We start from the raw sequence: 9,131 nt of genomic DNA, 5'->3' as shown, positions 1-9,131 counted from the left end.
ACACCGTGACAGTACATACACTGGTGTTATATTCTATACCAGTATATACTGTGCACGGTATATATTCTATTCATTCTCAGAGGTGTTGAAGCAGTGCTTCAACACCCCTGTTCTCTATACAATGTATACAGCCAGAGATTTTGAAGATTTACTTCAACTCCTCTGTTATAGTCTATATACATTGTGGAAGCGTGCACTATACTCTATTCATTGTCAAGAGGTGTTGAAGCAGTGCTTCAACACCCCTGTTCTCTATACAATGTATACAGCCAGAGATTTTGAAGATTTACTTCAACTCCTCTGTTATAGTCTATATACATTGTGGAAGCGTGCACTATACTCTATTCATTCTTAGAGGCGTTGAAGCAGTGCTTCAACACCCCTATTCTCTATACAATGTATACAGTCAGAGATTTTGAAGATTTACTTCAACTTCTCTGTTATAGTCTATATACATTGTGGTAGCGTGCGCTATACTCTATTCATTTTCAGAGGTGTTGAAGCAGTGCTTCAACACCCCTGTTCTCTATGCAATGTATCAACCAGAGCTTTTGAAACTTTACATCAATTCCTCTGTTATAGTCTATATACATTGTGGTGGCGTGCACTATTCTCTATCTGTTAATTTGAACCTGTGTTATAGTCTATATACATTGTGGTAGCGTGCACTATACTCTATACTCATTCTCAGAGGTGTTGAAGCAGTGCTTCAACACCTTTGTTCTCTATTCAATGTATACAAACGGAGATTTTTGAACAAAAAATGGAGAAAACTGCACAAAAATAATTTTGATGAATATATGTCATATCAGGCAACATATTTAATATACTTAAATCATAGAACAATTATATGGCGCAAAAAATGATTTTTGGGGTAAAATGTTGGAAAAATTAAATGAAAATGACAATTTATGAATTTTGCCAATAACTCTGCCTTATTTTGCAATAAAAACACCAGAACTACTGCAGCTAATATATATCATTTAACAGTTATTATATATTATATAGAAAACGGGGTTAATATGATTTTCGGGGTAAAATGTATGAAAAATTAAATGGAAATGAGAATTTCTGGAATTTGCCAATAACTTTTTCAAATATTGCAATAGAATGACCAGAATTACTGTATTTCATAAATATTACAGTTTAATATATCAAAAGTAAAGAAACTATGTAATTTTGTGAAATGTGAATTTTGGGGAAAATGTTTGAAAAATTAAATAAAAATGAGAATTTCTGAAATTGCAAATTATTAGCACAAATTTTGCAATACAATGACCAGAAATTTTACTGTATTCAATAGATACTATAATACAGTATAACAAACCTTAAGTGTAGAAACCATGTATTGTGTGAAGTGTGATTTGGGGGGTAAAATGAAATTAAATAAAAATCGACACACAGCAGTTATCAAACAACACAAATAAACAAAAATCATTTATGTGCATTTTTCTGAAATTGTCTCCTTAATTTTTGAAGCTCTGCATCAATCCTCTGTCAAATCAATTAACCTTGTTCTCTGTATTCATTTATGATGATCCCCTTTTAGTTAATAAATCTTTTGAAATCATTGAAAATTGACCTTTTTCTCTGTCACCTGTATGTCGATGAATTTTATAATGCAGATATTTGCCAGACTCGCAAAATTCATAACAAACCGAAAGCCCAAGGCATTTTTTCAAGAATATCATGCGACAGTCACTTGGGTGTGGAGCCTTGCCCAGCAACGTCTACATTTTTAAATTGTCATAGCCTAAAATCATAGCCTAAAATTGTCATTTCCCGACATGCCAACATTTAGACATATCCAACATGATAACCCAAACTAAGGTCTCCCTAGGCTAAATACTTTTCCAGCTAGACACTAGAATTGGACCTACAATATCGAAGATGTCCATAAAACCCAATTCACATAACAGGACAGGAGACCAGGACAACCAAAAGACATGGTTGTCTATGTTATAAACAAACAAGACTATGCATTTACCATTACTGTATCTATTTTGAACATGAACAGAACATTAGTAAATTTAATCCTAAGAATCTGATGTCAATAATCCCGTACATGTATGTATATCTATGTCCATCAATATGATAAGAAATGGAAGTTTCTTCTAAAACATACACAGAAACAGCTATTGTTCATATAAACCATACCATAAGGTGTCTTATAATTATGTCAACAAGAGCTGTCTTTGGACAGCACGCTCAATTAAATGAGGCTTTGTCTTAAAAATGAATACAATAATGATGTAATATGTGCCTGTCGAAAGCAATAAAAAGAGTCAAATTAAAAAGATAACTAGAAATGCTGCAATGCAACAAGAACTTCAGCCTTTATTGTGAGATTCAGTTTTAAATGTATTAAAACTGAAGTTATTCAGTACCAAGCATTTTTCTATTTTTAGTTACAGTGACCATGACCCTAGGGACCCAAATCAAATATAAAAATGAATGGAAATTTTGCCTTTAGACAGTTATTAAATGGTAAATAATATTTGACAGTTATCTATGTACATCTACATTTTAACTTTAAAAAGGTTTCCTTGACATTAAACAATCATTTGTTTTTATAAACAAAAAATTAACAAAACAATGTGGCGAACAGATCAAGAATCTAGGTTTAAGAAGTGACATTTCTAGAGGCTTACCATGTGCTCCAATATGTATGGAACTTAATAACCATGGTTTTATTGAATTTATACTGTCATATAGGGATAATGTGCAATATAGTTAACAGAACACTCAAAAGTACAATGAAACATTTAGGTTAGAAGTTAAAATATAATTAGACAATTAGCCATAATTGACCTAAGTCAGTATGGAAATTAACAACAGAACAAGGTAACTAAAAAAAAAATATAGATTAAAAATAATAATATATGATTTGCATTCATTTAATTCAAGTTTAAAACAAACTTTTAATAATGAGCTAGCTCAATTGTTACTAAGCAATGTGCTTTATTGCTCACCTCAGAACCAGACACATTATTTGTTTCAATAATATGTTCACAAGATTTTATTCACTAAAATATGTGCCTAATTATTAACTATTTACATGTTATGCCTTATTTGTTGTAAAGTCTTGCTGGCTAAGTTGTGATTTATGATGAGGAAACAATACCTCTATGAATAGCAATTTTAAGGCTTTTTAATACTTGACTTAGTGACTCCTGTTTCATATTACCTACATTCATTCTTTAAGGAAGGCTTGGGAAGAGAATATGGCCTATAAAACTAGAACATAGTTTTTTTCTAAAACTTGACCAAATTTCATTCATATAAAGTGGAACTTGAGGCCACTCTAATCAAACACATTTTGACCAATAAACAAGTTTCACCTAATATTATTTAAATGTTGACGAGAATAAATACTGACAAATATCATGAAAATTATATATATATAGTTTCTGAAGCATTTACAGTTTATATTATTAGAACAAACAACCTACATGCTTTTTGTCCAACCTGAACAGTTATCAATCTCTACTAAGATTTTTTTGGTAAACATATTCTGGCCAGTATGAATAAAGACCAAAGAGACAAGAGCTGTCACAGAGACAGCGCTCTCGACTATTCCGCTGCTTTTCAGTGTAAGGATTGAAAAGTTTTGGCGAAACATGCATGGATCACTGTTAGATTAGATTTCAATGCAATACATGATGTGCGGAGATATTAACATAAATGTGGTTACATGCAAAATTTTAACCAGAATTTTTATCTAACTTGATTATTCAATTAGGTTGGGTGGTTGTATAAAGTCTCAATGCAATTCATCCAGTAGTTGCTGAGATATTAACCTATGTGTGCTTACATGCAAAACCTTAACCAGAATTTCTGAGTGAAATAATAAACGCAAGTATTTGCATTAAATGCAAACTATAGTTATATAACTTGGAAAATTAAGTAGGTTGGATGGTTGAGTACCATTGTATCAAGTCTCAATGCAATACCTCAAGCAGTTGCTGAGATATTAACCTATGTGTGCTTGCATGCAAAACCTTAACCAGAATTTCTAAGTCAAATAATAAAGGCCTATTATTTACATTAAATGCAAACTAGAGTTATCTTACTTGTTTAAATAAGTAGGTTGGCTGGTTGAGTACCATTGTATCAAGTCTCAATGCAATACCTCAAGTAGTTGCTGAGATATTAACCTATGTGTGCTTGCATGCAAAACCTTAACCAGAATTTCTAAGTCAAATATTAAAGGCCTATTATTGGCATTAAATGCAAAGTAGAGTTATCTAACTTGGTTAATTAAGTAGGTTGGATGGTTGAGTACCATTGTATAAAGTCTCAATGCAATACCTCAAGTAGTTGCTGAGATATTAACCTATGTGTGCTTGCACGCAAACCCTTAACCAAGGGGTGACACCGACGCCGACGCTTGGGTGAGTAGTATAGCTCTCCATATTCTTCGAAAAGTTGAGCTAAAAATGAGTCCCCATACTAAGTGTTAACACTGTATGAAACTGTTAATAAAAATGAAGGACAGACTATGATCAATCACAATAGTTCAACATGAGCACTTTGTACTGTGTTGAGGTAAATGTTAATCATCCAACTTATCTAAGGGTAATCTATTTTCAAATCTATAATGTATTTGTCTGTTAAAAGTTAAAATTGGTATATCATTCCAATTTTAGTGAATCTTTATGTGACGGATGTCTTGTCCATTAAGTTGCCTTCAATGAAGATTTTGAAGTCAGACTGTCTCTTGTTGGATGTGGGGAGTTTTCTGAAAGAAAAAGGAACATTAAGCAATACATAAACACAGTTCCATTGTTGGCTTCAAATATTGAACTATTAAGGAGCTTTTCATTCATTTGTGCCATTGGCTTCAATGTTAAAATTTGATAGTTACCCCATATAAGTATCATTTGAAAGGGCTTTGCATACTGATTACTTATATGTAAAATCAATGACAAGAACATATTTTCACCTTGAAAAGTTATTGCTGGCATCCCAAAATCACATTATTGTTCATCAGATACATTAAGTTATTATCTATCTTGCAAAAGCTCTATGGTTGATTTTGAAATATGATAGTTCTTATACATATTATATCTTAATATTAAAAATTAGCCACACTTTTTGTGATATAGATTTTATATATATGCACATAAAAATATGTAACAAAAAATATACAAATAAATAAGAAATGATAAAAACACACAAATCTTAGTTTATTTTACATTGATAGATAGTTCATATAAACTTTGCTAAACACAGAAGAAAATAATTGTTTCTATTACAGGATTTGAACCTGGACAATTAATTTTAATGTGAATGAGCATATTTGAGCATGATCACAACAGTGCATTACAACAAAGGATAACATTGAAAACTAACAAAGGGCAACTACTACAAAAAAAATCTTGAGTTATGGTTTCTGTGCACTGCACTTCTGCTAAATGAGATCTATCTGTACATATTTGAAGTTTGAGATCAACACCTCAAAGACTTTTCAAGTTCTGCTGCAGACAAAAACTCAGTAAGAAATATAACAAAGGGTTATTACAAAAAGAACTGTAAACAGAGTTATGGTCCCTTAACACTGCACTTCTTCTCAATAGGGATCTATCTGTATATGAAGTTTGAAGTTAATACCTGGGGGATTTATGCTCAAGGTTACATTCCGTGCACACGCACACACACGTGCACAATTACACAATTACTGTATCCACTTTGCCTTTTGGCAAGGGATAATCAATAGATTAGTCCTCATCATCACGGTCTTAAACAAACATGATGAACATAATCATAGCATGCATAAAACAGTTTACAGTTGTATCAAATCTGGAATAAAAACTGTACCTAGATGAATTTGTAACAGGTGGCGATCAGTCATCACTTTCCTGTTTCCTGTTTCTCATTGTGTCATTCCTGTATCTCATTGTGTCTTAGTTGGTTTAGTACAACTCTGACCTGGTCCACAATTGCAACAACTGAAAAACAACTGAACAATTAGCAAAAGAGAACTTATACCTTAAATGTACATAATATATTGCTACTAAAAAATGACTCATACTGTCAAACACTTGTTTCCATGAAAAACTACAGCTATCACCTATTGTAATAAGAGGTTTTCACTGAGAGTGATGTTTGCTTTTAAGCATACAGTAACCAATTAGGCAATAATTTTAAAACTGCCAAGCACAAAATAAACATAAGAAAATAATCCTTAATATACCAAAAACAGAATAGTGTTTTGTTAAATTAAAGTAAAAAATGAAAAAAAGTTATGAAGAGAAGAAAAAAAATAAAAAAATATAAAGATAATAATCAAAGGTTTACAATTCTTTGACTACCATACACAATTTAATGATTCATATGCACAGCTATTTTTCTTATCACGTCCAATATGTGCATGAAGTTTGAAGTTAATACCTCAAAAACATAGAAAAGTGAAAGAAAAATAATCAAAGACCAATAACTCTAAAATACCATAAACAAAAATGTTTTTTGCACAGCACTTCTCCTCAACATATTTAATATGTGTTAGAAATCTCAGAAGCATTTGGAATTATGGATAAAAGAAGACTTGTCCAAATGAACCCTAACCATCAAGTGGTAGGAGTATAATAGCAGAGACAAATCATACATACCGTATGTCTTTATATTTAATATGTCAATGTATGTTTGAACAGAATAATTATGTAATTCTCATTTCTTGGCTTACCTCATATTTATATTGTTATACATAGAATTAATCCAAAGAGAACTTACCATTCACTGACAAGATTTCCTCATTATACACAGGAGTATCTTCATACTTTTAGAATCTCTCCATTTTTCTTCTCCATGGGAACTGCAATGCATAACACATAAGAAAGGAAATCAAACAATTGCATTTTTTAAAACAATTTGTAGAGAAAAATAAAACATGACTTCAGACACATGCAGAATTATTTGCATTTATTTTAAGCAAGTTACAAGAGTAACTGTACCCTATGCCATCTGAGTAAAATCTGCATGCAACAAACATGTGCATGCAAAATTGCATGGACTTTCATTTATTTGCTTAACAGTTTCAATTAAACCTAACAACCTGACCAAATACTTGAAATATCTTATACTTGAATACATTATGTTATACTAGTAAATGACATTGAGTACATGTAAATATGTGTTAAAAATCTACCTTTCAAATCCAATGCTTTCTTTGCATCAAAACGTTTGTCTGTTTGCCCTTAAATTGGTCCCTCAAGAGTATCTGGTCTGAAATAAATATAAAATTCACCTACTTTTAAGCTTAAATTAGCTATAATACTAACTTGGCTGATCTTAGGAAAAATGAGTCTTAAAGCTGCACTCTCACAGATTGACTGTTTTAACATTATTATTATCTCAGAGAATCAATGCCTTAAATTTCTAACAATAAAACAGATGTCATGTATTGAGAAATCTGCTTATTATTTCATTTTTCTGAAAGTGTTCAAATTTAAGTCACAGAACAACAATTATGAACGTACATATGAAAAACAGCTATCTGATATTTTTTCAGCAGTTTTAAATCATGGTTCGCGGACATAATTTATGCACTAACATTGCATGATTCATTCCATGATGAAAAAAAAAGTTGTCAGAATGGTAAATCTGTGAAAATGCAGCTTTAATAACAATCCCCAACAGTTCCTCCCAAAGACTTGTTTAAAAGGGGCTGTAATCTGTTTAATGAAATAGCGGAAAAAAAGAAAATTGACGAAAACTGACATAAACTTGGTATCTATGTGTACAATGCATTAAAACTTACTAACTGAAGTACCACATAATTTACAATAAAAAAAATTCGCCAATATATTACAAGTTAGGTATAAAGATTAAATATTCCAACTGTTTAGGATAAGCCTTCATAGCACAGTGGATACAACACTGGACTGCAATTTTGGCGACACCGGTTCCAACCCATTCTCTGACTTGATATTTTTTTTTTACATTTTGTATTTTGGTAAAATTTTTTTTACCATTATGATATCAAAGATTCAAAAGATTTTTTGAATAATTAGTCCTGAGATTCTTTACAGAATATTTTTTTTTTTGGGGGGGGGGGGTCCCACCCCCTTTCTGGATCCGCTAGTGTGGGTTACTCCCGTAAAATGAACTGAATTTAATTTGGTGCAAAGCTCTAATAAAATTTGTGTATTCAATTAAATTCATAAAACTAATTAATGTAAACAAACCATTTGCAACTATCCCTGAATAACTTTTAAATGATAGTGATTATTTTCATTTGCATGATAACTAAGAAAATATAAAATAACACTTGAGTGTCCTGTATGGTATCCCGATATAGTCAATACTTACAACTTACATGTGCAGGAATCAGGAAGGAGTTCCATTCTACCAACATTAATACCATTCTTATTTGTCGTCTTCTTAACCGGATGCTTGAATTTTTGTAAACAAACCCAATGAACCCTGCATCGTTCCACTAGACTTTCTCGCTTAATATTTACGCTCGGTTGTGCCTGTATCGAAGAAAATGAAGACCAGTCCAAAACATTGCGTCATTTGGTATTTAGCACGCGCGAGAGAGGTTCAAACGGGTTCAAAACATCGAATTTGACCGACACTGAACAGAGGTAATGGCTATTTTCTTTGAAAATATAACACTTTCTAGTTCAAAAGGTAATTGAATTTATGTAGATACGTAAACAATCGACAGTTTAACGAGTATATTTTATTGATATAACGAAGTATACTCCTTAAAGCTGCACTCTCACATACATGTATTTTGACAACTTTGTTATTTTTTATTTTTGTCTTGGAGTTTGAATGAGCCAGTTTCTGTGTAAATATATGCAAATAAGTGATATAAGCCTGCTGACAAAAGATCAGATCGCAGATTTACATATTCCGTTAAAAAAAATTGTTTTATGGCTAAAAGTGCTACTAACAGTTGGAAGAAAAATGCATAAAACATCATTTTCTTAAAGCTGCACTCTCACAGATTGAACATTTTGGCAACTTTTTTATGTTTTGTCTTGGAATGTACTAATTTTGGCGAAAATCCATGGAAAGCAGTTATATAAGACTGCTGACAAATATAGAACGCAGATTTTTATATATACCAGTTCAAAAATTGATGTTTTGTTCATTTTTCTAAAACGTTTATTAACGGTTTT

The 9,131-nt window shown here is 31.6% G+C and overlaps 1 long non-coding RNA gene across 3 annotated transcripts; it reads right to left on the bottom strand.

The window, feature by feature from the left end:
* Window positions 1–4,263: 4,263 nt before the first annotated feature.
* LOC128222620 (uncharacterized) lies at window positions 4,264–8,423 on the bottom strand. 3 transcript variants are annotated; one of them, XR_008259179.1, is made up of 5 exons: window positions 8,311–8,423; window positions 7,148–7,224; window positions 6,733–6,814; window positions 5,821–5,951; window positions 4,264–4,741 (listed from the first exon to the last, which is right to left on the bottom strand). It is a non-coding gene; the product is annotated as an uncharacterized LOC128222620 (long non-coding RNA). The 3 variants fall into 3 exon arrangements; XR_008259180.1 differs by having other exon boundaries at window positions 8,318–8,420; XR_008259181.1 differs by lacking the exon at window positions 8,311–8,423 and adding an exon at window positions 8,187–8,293.
* Window positions 8,424–9,131: the final 708 nt, after the last annotated feature.

Source organism: Mya arenaria, chromosome 16, assembly GCF_026914265.1.
Source record: "Mya arenaria isolate MELC-2E11 chromosome 16, ASM2691426v1".
Classification (NCBI taxonomy): domain Eukaryota; kingdom Metazoa; phylum Mollusca; class Bivalvia; order Myida; family Myidae; genus Mya; species Mya arenaria.
This window is presented reverse-complemented; position numbering and strand designations above follow the sequence as displayed.